General features: G+C 43.3%; 1 protein-coding gene across 2 annotated transcripts in view; it reads right to left on the bottom strand.

Annotated features, from left to right (window-relative positions):
• Positions 1–17,268, bottom strand: part of gpc4 (glypican 4) — a 35,915-nt gene that overhangs the window by 11,817 nt on the left and 6,830 nt on the right. The gene's annotated exons all lie outside the window — the stretch shown is intronic.

Below are 17,268 nucleotides of genomic sequence, written 5' to 3'. Positions count from 1 at the left end.
AAACTGTCATCACAAGTTGCATCAGGACGAAATACCTCCAATCATTTATGTTGGAATGAAACCCATTGACAACACAACAGTAGGCATCTAAAAATGGATGTGATTCAATTTAAATAATATAAGTTCAGAATTATAACAGAAGGGGCAGAGGGGCTCTGTTAACATCTGTGAGGTAATCATTAATTGAGCAACCGGATATTTTACGACTATTAACACTATTTCTTGCTTTTGTCTTGGAGGAAACCTTTCAACTACTGAGTAACAACTTCACTCCTCACCAAATCAAATGCACCTTTGCTGTGAAAAACCACCTGAACTGTACTTAAGTGGATTAATTGCAGCTCAGAGCAGTCTTTAGCCGGCCACTTTACAGAGCCTTGCTCTTATCCTGGCACTTCCCTGTCCTGATTGATAGTGCAGTGCTGTAGCTTTCTCTGAGTGCTGTGTCCTTCGAAAACACAGACTTTTAAGAGGAGAGGATTAGCTCTTTACCCACTTTGCTGGTGAGAAGACCGACTCCAGCCATGTGAACATTGATGCAGATAAGTGTAAAAATTCTTTTTTCCTCTTATTATAGCTTTGAATCCACGTAAGGCAGCATATTTCGACAAATAGAAAAATACATTTTGAAAAAATGCAAGAAAATGACAGTTCTGTCTGTTGTATATATATATATATTTTTAAATATGACGTCCATGTGACCTCAGACATCCGAGCGTCATTCTAAATGCTTGCTCTGTAAACAAACAGCCACCTGATGGAAACAGTGCAAGGCTGCTGGCTTAATTGGCCTTAACATGCCGAACAGGAGACATGTGAAGGGTTTTTCGGTTTTGGAAGTTCATTGTAGTTGGACAAACGTTCTGAAAATGCTCGTGTAGACAGACAACGTTGAACTGTTTAAAGAATTTCAAAACAGATCTACATTAGTGCGGACGCGGTCTTGGACCGAGCCAAAAACCTCAACCCAACCAAATCCTCTGAGCTTTTACTCTGTTTTCTACTCAAAAACCATTATGCAAAACCTAAATACTGCCTCTTGATAAAACAGCAACTGCCAACTTTGTGAAAAGTGAGTTTAACATCCAGTTAAAAAGGAGGGTCAGGGGAGGACAAATGCAAAGTCACAGCTGCAATAATGTTTTGTTTTAATTGTGGCTGTTGGGATTTAGGAGAACACAGGGATCCTTTCAGTGCATCGAGGCACCAACGACCTGTTTGGTTTTCCCCAACAGCTCGTGCTTACTGACTCGAGGCCTGTGTGCATGCACAGGTTACTGCTACTGGCGGGGCTTCCATGTCATACATGGACTGGAGGCTTTAATAATAACTGTAATGTTTTCCAGCATTTATTAATCTTGGACTAATTTAGCCTGAAGAAACAATGCAGACTTTCCACATGGTACTGTATGCGCATTGAAATGTGTGTAATTGTAATGTTGAAATGCATCAGCATTTGATTTTAAAGCCACAGGAAACTAAAACGGGCGTTAGCTGGGTCTTGTGACGTCTATGATCATTAATAACAGTGACTTTCTTTTCCTGCAGTTTCTTTAATTTTCACATCCTTTTCTTCTGAGCGCTTGTGAATGGTTTAGTTAAGATGTAAAATTATTTCACCATAAACAAAATCCAAGCAACTTCCTCCAAAAGATCAAAAGGATGGCATAAATGATATGAAGTATGTCGCATCCGCACTATAAGCCTGCTCAGGCTCTTTACTGGTGAATGGATTAGGTTAAGCTTACTTCCTTTTCTCACTTGTATTACAGCATGAACTTTACCTTTTCCGTTACTATTTGTTTTGGTTCAGTTAGTTAAGAGTTCCTCTGGTGAATCATCTGTATACAACTGTGGGGTTTTTCTGTAACCTTTCACGGCTGGTTGCCATGTTTAATATGTCGCCATAACAACCTGAGCCATGTGGATTGTTCTTTCTGGGACATCTTGAGGTTGTTTTCATTCTTTTGGTGCATGTAATAAAAAAATAAAAAAAAAACGGCCATCGATCTCTAGTAGAAAAACAGGACTTACTTTGGTGACTTCATTTTTTTGACAAATAATTTTGCATAGATAAGTCTAAATCAAGTTTCCTACAGCTTTAAGAGTGTGATGTGTGACTGGCTTCAAACAACACAACCCATCTCAGTTTTGCCCTCAGTACGCTGAACATCAAACTGAATAACACACCCTGTTTGGAAAAGTTCCCTGCTCATCTGAAATAGTAGCTAAAATGTTGAAAAATTAAACGGCAGGGTCAGAAGTGACTCATAGCAATACAATCATCTAAACAGGGCACCAGAGGGAGGGATGCGCCCTGGCGCCATAAACTGGACCCCTCCGTCTGGGATCAAGTCCAAATAAGCCTCAAGTCACTCGTTCTCTCACAGTCCTCTCCCCAAACTCATCTCTCTCTCTCCAACCCTCACCCATTCAACCCGACCCCTCTCCTATATGCGCACACACATACCCAGGCACAGTTGGCAGCCCCTACCTAAACACATTCACACATCACTGCTCAACACATGGCTCTTTGTAACAGCACGATTGGAGGTACAGGGAGCCACACACACACACACACACACCCCCCCCCCCCCCCCCCACACACACACACACACACACACACACACACACACACACACACACACACACACACACACACACACACACACACACACACACACACACACACACACACACACACACACACACTTAGGTGAAACAGCCATCCAGTCTCTCCTCCAGCAGGGCCCCCTGCTTGCCCACAGCACAGGCGTACAATCAAAAGGGCTATATCCACATGGAAAATAGCCCTAGTTACCAAAGTACACAAATAAAAGTGAGATGGTCAATATTTCACAGGAATGTCTGTACAAATGTCACATTGTTAGCTCAAAGGATTAAGTCTCTGAAAACTGAAGATTCTTAGCTAATGCATACTTTGTGAAAACATTTTGGCAGCCAATTTCTCACACCACTGGGAGAAAAATGGCCCTGCCTGGAACACAAGAGAGCGAACCGTTAACAAGAACAGTTAGACCCTACAAAATTCAACATCATGCCGGACTTTGTGTGACATGTTTGTGCCTCACTATTTCACAATAAGCTTGGTCAGTGGATGCATCAGTCATTTCTCTACCATCTTGGCATGAATAGTCTTTGTGTGATGGGTGAACTGGCTCTTGCCTTACGGTGGAGTTCCTTTAAGGGGCCTCTCACCCCTCCAGCTTCCCAAGTACTTGTAATAAGAGGCAGAGACAGAACATTGTTCAAATGTCGCTCAGAAGAGGAAAATTGCCATTTATGGTGGTCAAAACAAGAGAGCAGCATCTTGTAAACAAACATGTGACTGTGTGTCATGGTATTCATCAGCTCTCCACTGCTTCCCTGCCCTCCCTTTGTGGGGAGACCACCATCCCCTTTAAATGGCTCATAAAATAAGTCACTTCCCTTTGACATTGTCCTGCCTCTCAAACTCCGTTCTCAGAGGAAGGATGGTGGGGGAGGTGAAAACGCCTCGCAGACAAAAACCAGATTAGACACCTCACCGCCCCCTCTGCCTGCCATCATGTGCCCCTGAACCAGACGGACCTCAGGGTGCCCCCCACCTCCGCCTCGACCGCCACCACCCTGTAGCCTTAACCAGCGAGGTCAAGGGTTAACAGCCCTCCTCTCCTCCTGTCCTCTGACCCCCCCCCGTCCGCCAGCCAGCACATTCATCGCCACACACAGTAACACCAACACACATACAACAAAAACCCATAAATACAAGCAATTAAGAGCCGTAAAAGTCGCAAACACATGCAAAACATATAAATAGAAAACCTTAACATATACTCCAATCTGAAGTCATAAAAGTCCCTCGAGGATTATTCCTGTACCCTCTTGAACTCAGGACATCACTAAAACTGCTAACGGAGCCGAGAAGGAGGCCATGGGGTAACGCGCGTCACAAAGCATTCAGCGACGTCTGTCACCAACTGGAGCCTGGTGGTCTGCGACTGAACCAAACCTCTCCGCTTTCGCATCACATCCACATTTGTAAATAATTAAATGATAAACTGTACGCCGCTCATAGTCTATGTACATACTAATTCAATCCCAGTGGAATGTGGGTAATTTGAGAGGGTGAATACTGCGGCAATTTCATTGAAAAACGTGAACATTTTCCAAGTGGGTCCGACTCATGTCCAGCACATGAAAGAAATTCAATTCAACATACTCAGTGGTGTGAAGTTTGCCAAACAACACACTTAGAAACACAAAGGTTGACTATTAATTGGCATATTATGCTCCCTGCTGTAACATGTAAAGGAGAGTGCTGCCAGTCTACTGAGCATTACTCACACAGACTGTTGTAAATTTGCACGCCCTGCAGCCATAACATTCTCCTCTTGCTTCTCACCTCTGTCTAGGGTGTAATTATCCTGGGGGTTCAGGGATTGGTGCCATTTGTTAGATAACTTTCAGTTTTGCGCCACATGCTGTCATGAACAATCACACGAGCTGAACCTATGGTCTTTTGATGTTGCTTTTTAAAAAGGTGTGAAATTTTACTTATAAGCATGACGTCTTAGGAGTAAAATTGTAGGCGTTATAATTTGTCAACTGTTTCAAAAGGAAAGGGGCTTGATGTGAAGCCACAGCTGAAAGGAGTGATTAAAAGGCTGCAAAATAGCTGCATCTCTCATTTCCAAAATCATAGCAATTGCTTTCTAAGTCATTCCCTTCTTAAATTCTTTCCTGTTACAGCATGTTTGTCAAATCACCACTTTCTTTTTGTCCCTCTCTTTTTCATCTGTTAGGACTCTGCCGTTGTGGCCTCTATCTGCTTTTTTAAAAATGAATTCCTTCATACACTACTCATTAAAAAATGGCATTTATCCATTGCGGGGAAAAAAAAAAAAAAAAACTTTTCCAATTAGTTTCTCAGTGAGCAATTCAATTTTTCAAACAATTCTGATAACTTGGTCCTCGAGAAATAAAGAAAGAAATCAGTCATTTGGCAGCGAAGGTCTCAAAATGCTTTGCTTTTATCAGCTTTCAGTAATAACTTGGAAAAAAGGCACCATTTTGTTTAAGAGGATGGATGTGTCATTTTCAAATTAAACTCACACATCTATTCAACACGATGGAATAAATGTTTTCAAGACTCTATAATTGTTCAGGGTTCAGCAGGGGAATCTCCCGCATGAGATCAGTCTAGTGCTGTAGTGCAAAACCAGCGGCCTATTTTATACCACAAAGTTTTCACAGTACAGTTAGGAAAAGTGCTTGGGTACAATATGATATCTCCCCCCCCCCCTTCCATATTACAAGAAGTCCTTTAACTAGGCGAGCTGACTAAGTGCTCAGTCTTATTTACAACCTGAAGGAGTAGCTGCAGGGGGAGGGAAGGCTACAAAAATGCACACACATTCACGTCAGGCTGCAGCTCAGTACAACCACAGACTCTTGCTCAAGGGCATCATGCCAGCGGTAGTTAAAGGAAGGGGGGGGGGGGGGAAATGTGTCTTGTTCACATTCCCCATCCAGATTTTCCTATCTTTTTTTTTCTTAAATCAAATATTTTCCCTCCACAACCTCCCCCCTTCTTCCCCCCCCCCTCCCCTAAAAAAAAAAATTAATAATAATTTTTTTTTTTTTTTCTTTCCCCCCCCCCCTCCAAAAAAAAAAAAGAAATTTTTTCTTTTGAAAGTTATACTACACTGTGTGCAATTTCACAATGAAAAGGGAGCTAAAGATCCTCGCAGATTTCCAAACCATGTTAAAGAAGAGCAAAACCACAGTAACATAAAAGCCAAGATGAATGTAACACACGTCGTACTACATATTAAATGTATCTTCCACACTAGTATCCTGCTCACATGGGTGTACTCTGAGCTATGGCAGAACCACCGCAAAAAAGGGGGAAAATGTTCAACAACATTATGCTGTAAGCGGAAACCATTATTAAAGACTCGGCTGTTCATATGGAGGTAATCAGGGCAGGGCCACACTTCCACCTACTCCGTTTCTACACTTCAGCCTCTTACAAAAATAGAGTAATGACAAGTTTATAGCAGTTTTGGCCAAACCAATCATGCATTTCAGCTCTCAGTTCATTAGGGAAGTCCAAAAGAGCCTGAAATGTGCTTGCAGGGGGACTTCTGAATCTGACTGAAGAATTTGAACGAAATGGTGAGTAGCAATGCCAAACCGTGTCCATTTCTTAGCTCTAATGGGTTTCCCTTGACTGCTGCTCAGTGTCTCCGAGCAAAACTCAAGTGAAAAAGCTAAAGAGCCGACACTGTAGTGGACGTTGTCGCCATCAATGTTTAAAGGGGTTTATTGACACGGTAATGTTAAGTTACTTTTCATTATCTCTGTGGTATTAATGTTGGCTAAGCTCTCTCCTTCAGAGATACCAGGTGTTACTTTGACCTGGATGACGTCTGCAGTATATTCCACACGTACTGTAGATCTGCGGCCCCTTGCTGGGAGCGGCAACAGTTTTTAGCATGAAGCTCCAGCTGACCCATGACTCACACATTACACTACTCTCATAACTAGCCTATAGCCTGTAAAGTTTGTTACTGAAGTGGGCAACGGCTTTAAAACATTGTAAGTAGTAAAATATTTTACAGGAATTGTTTGAAATTGAAACCAGAATATCTGCATGTTCGCCAATAATAAAAAAAATAAAAAAATCAGTGTCTCCCTCAGTTCGTACTAGTGCTGCCATTTGGATTCATCCTTAATATATGCTGTATTTGTATATTTTCTAGTTATGAATTTGTTGGTTGGGTTTCTTTGCTGTACATAGGTTTCCTCACGAGGATCACCATGTTCACCTAATGCAGCCAAAACAGTGTAGTTCATATACATACATACACAGTATACTGTATCAGAAATGCATTTATTGTAGAGATTGTTGTATATATACACTCTTCAGATACGTTCCCTCTCACTATCCCTACCACATCGGATTATTGTTCATTTTGTACATTCATTCATTCATCTATCTATATCTATATCTATATCTATATATATATATATCTCTTTGCACTACTGCGCTTTACATTCTGACTGAATTTGTTGTACTGGTAGCTTCTGTGTCCCATGTCTAAACTAATGAAGACGTGACACTCAAATACAGCTATCTTTGCCTCAAACTATAGCATGTAGGATTTGATCACGCAGCTTTGATACAGCGTGTCTCTCGGCATGTAGTCAGCTGACCAGAAAGTAACCATCTCTCACATGATAATAAGTCACGATACTTAATGTTGATTGGACCCACTGATTCGGCGTCACCCAGAAGCGTTAGGAGGTTGGTTTGCAGTAGCTCCGGCTGTGGGGACTTGGGAACTGGACCCTGCAGCAGGGTTCAAGTCCCAGAACGGACCAAGTACCGAGTGTTTACTAGTAGCTGGAGAGGTGCCAGTTCACCTCCTGGGCACCGCCGATGTGCCCTGAGCAAGGCACCAACTCCCCAACTGCATTGGGTTCGGACATCTCTTCACATTGACGCACTTGCATGTGTGTTTAAATCAAGAATATAACAAAATGACAACAAAAAAAACAATACAGTTCCCCAATGGGGACAAATAAAGCAAAAGAACATTTGCTTAGACACTCAGTAACATCCATAAATAATAGGATCTACATCTGGGAGGAAGCCTCTCAGTAGTGGTGAGCTCGGGAAATGTTAGCACCACTAGTGACACAAGAGATTTACTCCACTTAGAACAATGCTCGCCATCCTTTTATGAGGCAGGAAGTTTTGGTTTAGGGGAGTGCTCTCCCCTGGTGACTATTTCCAGCTACCAGCCAGCCACGGGGCTTTGGATAATGTCTGTGTAAAAGGACGTTTCCTTAAATAAATCAGGAATTAAAATCTCTTCCACAAAACAGCTGTCAAAACACCAATCTGCCAAAATGTACATGTATGGCATGACTGCGATGAGACAGAATGGCATGTCTGCTGCTGCACGGCACGAGGCAAAGCAGAACTCGTTACAATCTCCGTGTCTCATCAACTGCTTTGCAGGCGTACTTCGCTGCCCCGGACAAACTCTAAATGCAGACTGTTTGTCATTCAGAGTGAGAAATGGTCACATTAAAAATGTTTATCCATGCTAAATCCTCCACATTTTGTCCAACATGTTAATTATTTTCTAAAAGGCAGGCGCACAATCTCGCAAACAAAGCACACACTGGGATCTGTAAATCTGAGCCCTCTGCCACCATAGTCCATTTCTGATTACTAAACCCGTCTGGGCCTCTGGCCAATTAAAACTCGCCATTTGTGAACATTCCAAAACGCTGTCATCCATGAATATTTACCCAGAAGCCCCTGGGGAGATTCCACAACATTGCCCTGGCCTCTCACTCTGTCTGTTTCCCTCTCCCGTCCCGGCCCTGCATCTCCGGCTTTGTCTCCCCACACAAAAGCTCCCTGCCTACACCACTTCCCAGGTCACTGCTTTGTCAGGGTTTCAACTCGCTCATGCACTTCCCCGAGTATATTTAACAAGTCAGAAACCAAATTCCAACCACTGGGCCAGTTCTTAAAAAGTTCACCTGCTGCACAAAAATATATATGAAGCCTCTCGTAGTCAAAGAAAAACTGCATTTGACTCTCTGACCTCTTGTTGTGTATGTGGCATGAAATTATTTCCATAAAGACTCTTAATAACAAGGGGTGGGAAATTGGGAGGAAGTCTGAGGCTGTTGATTCAACTGTGCTGGGCTAGGTTAGTGTGTTAGATAAAAAAAATAATAATAATGAACAGAACTACCTAGGAAATGAAGGCTAAACACTATTCTGTACAGAATATTTTGTGAAAACATGAAAGTTAAAGAGCGAGAGTTAAAGTGAGAAACCAGGGAATTAGGTGAGAGAGAGACACCAAAGTTGAAGTTATTCTGCTTTCTGTGTTAATTCAGTCATAAATGCCATAAACTAAAGTGGGCATGAGGGACAGTACAACATGGTATTCTTACTTGACAAACGTTTGGCCTAAAAACGAGCAATGAGGTCTGCAAGAGGTCAAGGAATACACCGACATAGCAGCGAAGAAACGGGATCATAAAAAAAATGAAAATGTCAAAGTGCCCAACACTTGCGCAAGTTCTGTCTCTATGAGAAAAGCTGGAGGCCATGATTCATGTTAACATAGTTATGGGGAATTTATACTTCAAACAGAAGTGGTTTGTTGTTTGGGAAGGGACTGCATTTGGGCCACTTTCATGGCGTGCTCCACACAAACTTTCTGCAACTTGTTTGACTTTCTTCTTGTAAATACAGCAACCGCTAGTGATTGGCTGGCCTGCCATACAGAGATTAAGACCTGCGCAAGCCTCACCTCACCGCCAGGTGGTTTTAACATAAGTGCCTATGTCAAATATTGTACGGACTACAGATTCATACGTAAAGGAAAAACACGAAACACTTTCCCGTTTCCTACCGTCACTCTGCTGGGAATCTTTTCTCAACAACATCTATCAGAGGGGAGTTGCAGGCGATTCATGTTAACAGCTGGTCTAAACCCTTGCCACGTCTTTCTTTCACGTTATGTGCCTTTTGATGAGTCGCAGAGCTGCAGTGTTTGATCTAGTGCTTTTACTACAGATTCCACCTTGACACTTTAGCCCGGTCCTTGTGTGTGCGTGCCTGTGTGTGTGTGTGTGTGTGTGTGTACGCGCGCGCGGAGGAAATGTGAAGAGCGACTGTGTTATGTTTAAGATTTGCAGAGACAGGCAGAGGTTTTGCAGACAAATGGAGAGGACAAGTTACAGCAGAGCGTGATTATCACAAGGGAAGAGAAGAGGAGGGGGGGATAAAAGACACAAAAGGCCTTCCTGGCTTGTCCCTCTACACCAGCCCTCCGTCTTTCCACTGACTCATGGCACACAAATGAAAACATACTTTAAAAGGAGAAGATGAAAAACATGCTTTACTTAAGGCCAAGTGCTTTACCATGGGACCCTGCGCAAACACTGTTGTGCTGTCAGAGAAATGGACTACTGTTGAGCTTACAAATAGGTCCTATTTAAGATGGGCTTCACACGCTGCTCCAGAGCGCTGCATGCACTCGACCATCTGAGGAGGCTTTACACTTTGTGGAAAAACTTTGCGTCATATGCATTTGCAAGTTTCACATAGCAAATCACGTCACCCCTTCCTCCAACTCCACATAAAAAGAATTCAAAAAATCCCTAACTTTGTTGAAACATATGAGAGCCTTTAAAAAAGACTTAACACACAAACAATACATTTCATCGTTGCCAGTAAAAGCCAGCGAACCCCTCCTAAGGACAATGTTTATAACAGACATCCAAAAGCAGCTGAAGCCCACCAGATGTTGAGGCAGGATGGGGCCCGGCAAAGCCCCCCCAGGCAGAATGAGGTCAGGTACAAGATCGGGTTCCTGGAAGCTCAACGCTACAAAAGGGCAACAAAGATTCTGATATACCTGTTGGGCCTTACGAAACTGGACACCAGCAGAAGTGGTGGGAAGAGAACCAGTCATCGCCGACTGTCAAAGGGACTAGAAAGTCTAAACCTAAAAAAAGGTACAACGGTCTAATGGGCCTCGGTCATCTAATGGGCCTCGGTCATGGATGGCTCAGTCCGCTCCTGATGATGTACTGAATGGGTCGATAAATCAAAGCTACTTGCCATTCCGATGATGTACAATATTGGTGAGCTGACTCGCTCTCCCACATAATGGCACATTTTTCTGCCAGCAAAAACCCTAACCCAAAACATGCTGACCAAATGATTTGCAGCTTTGGAGCCATCATTTAACAAAGTATTTGATCCTTTCATCTATGGTTTCTTTTCCCTCCCTCGCTTATCGGCCCCTAGCCAGCAGCATGTCTGCCATTGTTTTCTTCGTGTTTTAAATTTGGGTTTTGATGACCTGCTTTTAACACATGGCACCAACTCGTCAGTCAAATTCACAGAGCTATGTGAAGCAGCCAAAGACCTGCCCAGGGCTTTTTGTTTGACAGAAGAAAGGAATTCTGAAGAGCAAGGAAGAAAAAAATAAAAACTATCTCAAACATTATAATACATGTTAAAATAAATGCAAGAGCGAGCAACACACAGGGGTATTAAGTAAATATTAGGAAACCTATTAAGCTGACTGCAGTTGGGAAAAGTGAGCTAAGTGCGAGTGACTGTCTCGTCAGTGGGAGTCTTGATGTAGGCCTTGGGAGTAATTAGCAGGGATTACAGCTCGCCTGGCCTGCACCCAGCACTGGGGTTTCAGCCCAAACACCCAGGCAAGTCCCTGGCTTTACTCCCTCACCGCTCCCCCTAACCACACGGGCCTCTGGTGAGTCGCACAAATCCTAATAATGATCACAACTATCAACACGGACATCCATCCCACTGCGGCTTCGTAGGAAATCAATTAACCTTGGTTGAGTTACACCTACATCATAACCGTACTCCCCCCACTGGCAGCTACGGGGCGAGATGCCTTCAGTGAGGGAGTGGAGCCTCGTTGTGTCGGGCGAGGGGGTTGACACTCCACCCCTGCAGGGATCAGAGCCTGCGGCCCTCTCGCCACACTCCTCACAGCTAGCTGAGTGTCACCAGCGCCGAGGTGATCAACACAAAAGGAGACGCGCGGCAGCTCGAATATCAGACAAACCCAAAAAAATGACACCATCAAGCATCAAACTGCACAAAAAGGACTTCAGTAGCCAAAAGAGCTGAGCGACGGAGAGATAGTGAGGTTGGAGACGGGGAACCTGTAGGCATCGGTAGTGTACGAGTAGCCTATGTGTAATAAAACTCACTGTTAAACTGAACAGGGGTGCCCTGATCTGATTTTGGGCCTATACTGACATACTGAGACAATAGCCATGTGATTACTACTACTAGTCATTTATTTTCTCTTTTTTTTTTTAATTCAATAAGCAATTTGCTGTATTTTAGCAGAAAGCTGAAAGCAGCAGAAATGCAGAACTGAGTACGCTTTAATATCCCTTTATTTATCGCAAGTAATATCGCTATCGCGATATTCAACAACGTTATAGATATCGTATATTTTCCTCATATCGTGCAGCCCTAGTGAAAACGTGTTATAGGTGCCTCCTTAACTTTTAGAACTTATAACAAAGCTGTGTGTTAATAAGAGAGGTCTAGTTTTGGAATGTGCCATCTGAAAGCCTTTTTGCACAGAGAAAACCACAAAGGTTAAAAGCAGAAACTAGACAAGAGAGGTAGATGGGCTGAATGGAGCAGGGCAGCAAAATACCAGTAAACCACCATTGACGGTGAAAAAGAGAGGAAATCACCCAGGGATGACGAAGAAAGGAAAGATTAGGAATGAAACAAAACCTCCCAGAGGAGCTGCTAAAGAGTGAGCAGGGGGAGAAGAAAATGAACTGATATGTCAGTCGGGACAGAGGGGGGGGAAGAGACGGCCAGCTTCAACAGTGTGCAAACAAGACGTGTTAACAAGGAGTTTCACCACAAAAGTATGGAAAACCACAAAGCCAGATCAGGATTTCTCACAGTTTTCATCAGACAAGGACCCACACAGATCCACCATATGATATAGTCAATTTAACTGTGGCCACTCAGGCTAAAAATGTGCTGTGGGTAGGGTTGGGTATCAATATTTACGATTCCGATGCCGAACTGGTACTTTTAAAACGATTCTGATTCCTAAACCGATTCTTGAAAAACTGAAAAATGACATCAAAGAAAGGCTCTTTTATAGATGTGGTAGCTGTAATATGCTTTCACGTCCGTTTTGGTGAGCCCAGATGGATCATATGGCATTTTAAAAGTAGCCTACAAGTTACGGTAGCTAGCTAGCGGCAGACTACAGACAAAGTGTGATATTTTTACGTCCGTTTTGGAGCAACAGAGGGAAAATATTTCAGTCGACACATTAAGTGGAACCGAAATGAGGAACTGAAATTTTCGTTCTAATCCGGTAATATTCCATAACTGTGGGGGATTTCGGTTCAAACCTCATATTGTGTTAAACAGACCCGTGTGCTCACAGGGGTTACTAAAAGGAGCAGGCTGTATGTACATGCCTGTATGACTGGGCGACGATGAGTCACAGTGCATGCATGCATGCTTCTAGTTACCTCCCCAGATTCTCTAAGCCTGTGTCACACACACAGACACACACACACACACACACACAGACACACACACCTGCCTGGCCCACCACTTCTCCTGAATAGTCAGTTAAACTTGCCTTGGTACAAAACTCTTTCCTGTCAGTCAAATCCCCCCCTCTCTTTCTCTGCGTGCCTCACTCAGTCCCTCCAGCGCTCTCTTTGTTGCCATGTGTTCCCAGCTCCGGGCTCCCTATGTGCGGGTCTTGGTGGTCCGGTGTGGAATGTGGCGAAGAGGGGGAGGCAGGCCGGCCTAAAAGGGGGTGCTCAATTGTTCCCACACACAGCATCCACCCCCCACTGATCTGTCGCTCACTTGGCCATTTTAAAAGGGGGGTGGGGGGGGGGGGTAAAGGATGCAGAGAGATGGAATTACGGACACACAGTCGACACACTGCTATTGAATTGACGCTACACTTACAGCATACTAAATTAGTGTATTATGGAAACTTAAGATTCCACAGACCTACATGTCAAAGCAGAAGACACCAAACCAGGTCTAGAACGACAAAATCATTTCATCCACTAGATTTGGTCCGTGCAACAACAAAACCAGGTGGTTTTAGTACCATTCTTGAACCACTTATTTGAACCTCCTACATTTTGTTTTGTATGCTGTGATAAGCGGATTTGTTTTGGAGCGTCGATAAGGCAGCTGTTGCTGGCAGAGCAGAACGGGACGCCACAAGAGCCCTGATCTCAGAGCTGCCATGCTGCGATTGCAGGAAGTTGATAAGGAGCGGCGAGATACCGCAGAGCTGGCATGCACGTGGAGCTGTCCTCCCTCCCTCACGCCTCTGGCCCCATCTGGACGCTGAAAGTCACAGCCAGGCTCCCTCCTGGGTTCACAAGACCTCAACCTCATGATACCTAAACTCAATTATCCTGAAGGCTCGCCAAACGGTTAAAGAGGAGACGTCACATATACAGGGGCAGAGAGCAACAGGAACCGTCACATTATCACTGCTTTTCACTGATCTCCAAGGACACCACCAGAGTGGAGAAACTACGCCCAAATGCTCCCAATGAATCTAGTGATCAAGTTTCCTGAAACACCAGAACTTGCCAGATTTGGAAACCTTGAATTTAACATCATAATGCATATGCACTGCCCTTAAAAAACAACAAAAAAACAACAACATTAATAGTCCTGCCCTTACACCATCATGTAAACCTGATGCCGGCTGAGATGACTGTGTTTAAATCGTACTAATAATATAATAATAATAATAATAATAATAATAATAATAATAATAATAATAATAATAATAATAATAATATCGGCATGCCAAAACGCCGAAAACTTTCACTTTGATTTTAACACCCGTTGGGAAGCGCTTGAGCGGCTAGACGGTTTCAAATCAAGAAGCTGCAAAAGTCAATCCCATCACTGAGGAATGTTATCAGCGATTACTGCGCATGCTTTGGCTTTAATGAGAGATGTTTATTTAAAGTGGACGTGTCATGCTTTTCTGCATTTCCCGTTATATCTACAATGTTAAACGTAGCCAAAACTTCAAATAATGAGATAAACTTATTTTAGAGAAATCCCTGTGAGCTAAAACGTTCAGATTTCCAACTGTTCTGAACGCTCCCGGTTTCAACAGTTTTTTCCTACTCTCGGCTAAGTGTTACGGCCTGCTGTGATAGGTCATCTGCTCCAGGTAGGCAGGACTGGGAGTGTTGTTGTTTTTTAAGCTACTGTGGTGGTATAGTCGCATGTAGCTACATGCTAACGGCAGTAAAATATGTCATCTTGTTGTTAAATTCTCCCCAATTTCGGGTCACATTACTCCTGAAACATTACCAGTTATGTAGCATTTGGTTTAGAAGCCTTTATTGGTGATTTTTCACGATACAAAGTCCTGCTATAACATTATAAGTCCAGCTTCAACCATAGACCGTATATAATGGACCAACAGATCCCGTTGCTCTGGACGGAGACCAGTGAAGGATATTAGAAGCACTTTTCCGGTGATCTCTTGCTTTACTGCGCTACCTCCAACTGAGAGAGACGACGTAGATGTGACGTGAGCAACCTGTCTGAAAGTGTGAAGTCTTCTGGTAGCTGTGCCGAGAGAAATCTCAATCATTCCCAATCTTACAGAGACGGAGAACGTAGGTATATGTAAGGAGATAACATGGGCACAGGTTAATTATTGCTAACTAAAATGCTAGTTAACATTAGTAATTAAACCTAAACAGCTCTTTAAGTCGAAACTGCCTGCAAGCTTCTCCTGTACTATACGGTAATTCCTCTACTATGTGACACAATCGTTAGCCTATTTTTATAAAAACGTCTTCTACGGAGCCATAACATGAGATACAAGGTAATGGAGGCGCTTCGAAAGTTACCAAAGTTGGTCCGCTATATCTAGCTTGAAGCTTGCTAGAAGCACACATCTATTTGACTTTCAAGCTAGATATAGATTTAGTTCTTTTGAATTTGCTATAGTTCTTTTGAATATGCTACCTTTTTACCAAAACATTTAATATCATATACACTAAAAACTGATTTTGATTGTGAAGCAATAACTTTACACATTCAACACTAGGTTAAATTTCTTTGGCCTTTTGCTATACATAACACGCCTTCAAGAAAGATTTGCTTACTTTATATAACCGGATTACAAAGATGGATCTCAACATCTCAACTCCATGTGGCTACACAAGGGCCTTTTGGTAACATCCATGAGCAAAATCAAGCCACTGGGTTCTCTTGACATTCAAAGCTTGATTCATTATCAGCTACAACATAAAGTACTTTCTATCTGCATTTCAGCGGTTGCTTTGATGTACAGCTAATAAACAGGCAGGTTTTGGACTCCTGACCTCCCAGACTGCAAGAATGGGGGGGATGGGGGGGGGGGAGAACTGCGTGTTTAAATTGGGTTTCTGTAAGCAGCTCTGGGTCTTTTTGTGAGAATTTTCCATTTGGCAACAGAACCAGTGCAGAGACAGTTATTCTGTAATTTCCAAAAGCCAATTCTTTAAATTACTGGAAATTAAACTTCATCACAAAGTGCAGCACTGAAGTGATTCTTAATGATAAGACGTGCAAAGTGTTTCACATAAAACAAAGAGGGCTGTTTGAGTTTTATGGGGTTGACCTTGAGAGGCGGGTCGTTTATTAGTTAATTATTACAGGTGTTAAAATACCAGGCCAGCGCTGAACAGAACAGAGCCCCTCAAATATTGGCCTTTGAGCTATAAAAGCTCCTGCAGACTGTGTGTGCCCCAGTCCCCTGCTCTTATCTTATCTGTTGAATGTCATAGCAATAACACAACCTGTTATTTCCCAAACTGTAATGATGCAGGGCATGCAGCCACCGGCTAAGTCGGCGTTAAGACAAAAACAATAAAAGCAACCTGCCGATTTGCCGCAGGGTGGTGCGGCGGTTGGGGTGTCACTGAAACGCCCATTTGTCTAACATCCTGTTGTGTACTTTAACCCCCCCCCCCCACCCCCATGTAGCACAAATGGACTTTATATTTTCACTTTTCCGTCAGATCGCTTACAGATGTGGTCATTTCCGACAGCACTTGAAGGCCGCTTCATTTCACGGAGAAAGAAAAGAGATGAACGAGACAGATCAACTTGTGTTTTGTCGTTTGTCAATGCGATAGAGGCTGTGAAGTTCCCCCGTTTACTGTACGAGATTCTCACACCGACTCACAAGTCTGATCGCGGGTTACACGATTGGCCAATGCAGCGTGACGTGGTGTTGCGTCTTTCCAAAAGTTGACTCTGTCCCAACTTTTCACTGAAGCCTTTTTTGCTTGTTCCCCCCCGTGGCAAACCCCACCGCAGCCTAAACGCGCTACCCCAGATTCAAAATGAACGAGAGACCTGCATTTTGCCCAAGGGGGTAAGCGAACGTCTGGCAAGCATAGCTCCTAGGGCGCCATTTTGATGCTAACAAGCCATCACCCCCTGTTAGCATCCCATTGACTGCCATTCATTTTGACAGCGAATAACTTTACATCTGAAGCGTTTAAAGACTCTATTTGTCCATTGTTTATTTCTAAAGAAACACAACGATGTATAAAAGGCTCCATTACATTGTACCTCACGTTATGGCTCCGTAGCAGACGCTTTTGTAAAAATAGGCTAACGATTGTGTCATAACC

The sequence above is a fragment of the Perca fluviatilis genome, chromosome 10 (assembly GCF_010015445.1).
Source record: "Perca fluviatilis chromosome 10, GENO_Pfluv_1.0, whole genome shotgun sequence".
In the NCBI taxonomy this organism is placed as follows: Eukaryota; Metazoa; Chordata; class Actinopteri; order Perciformes; family Percidae; genus Perca; species Perca fluviatilis.
This window is presented reverse-complemented; position numbering and strand designations above follow the sequence as displayed.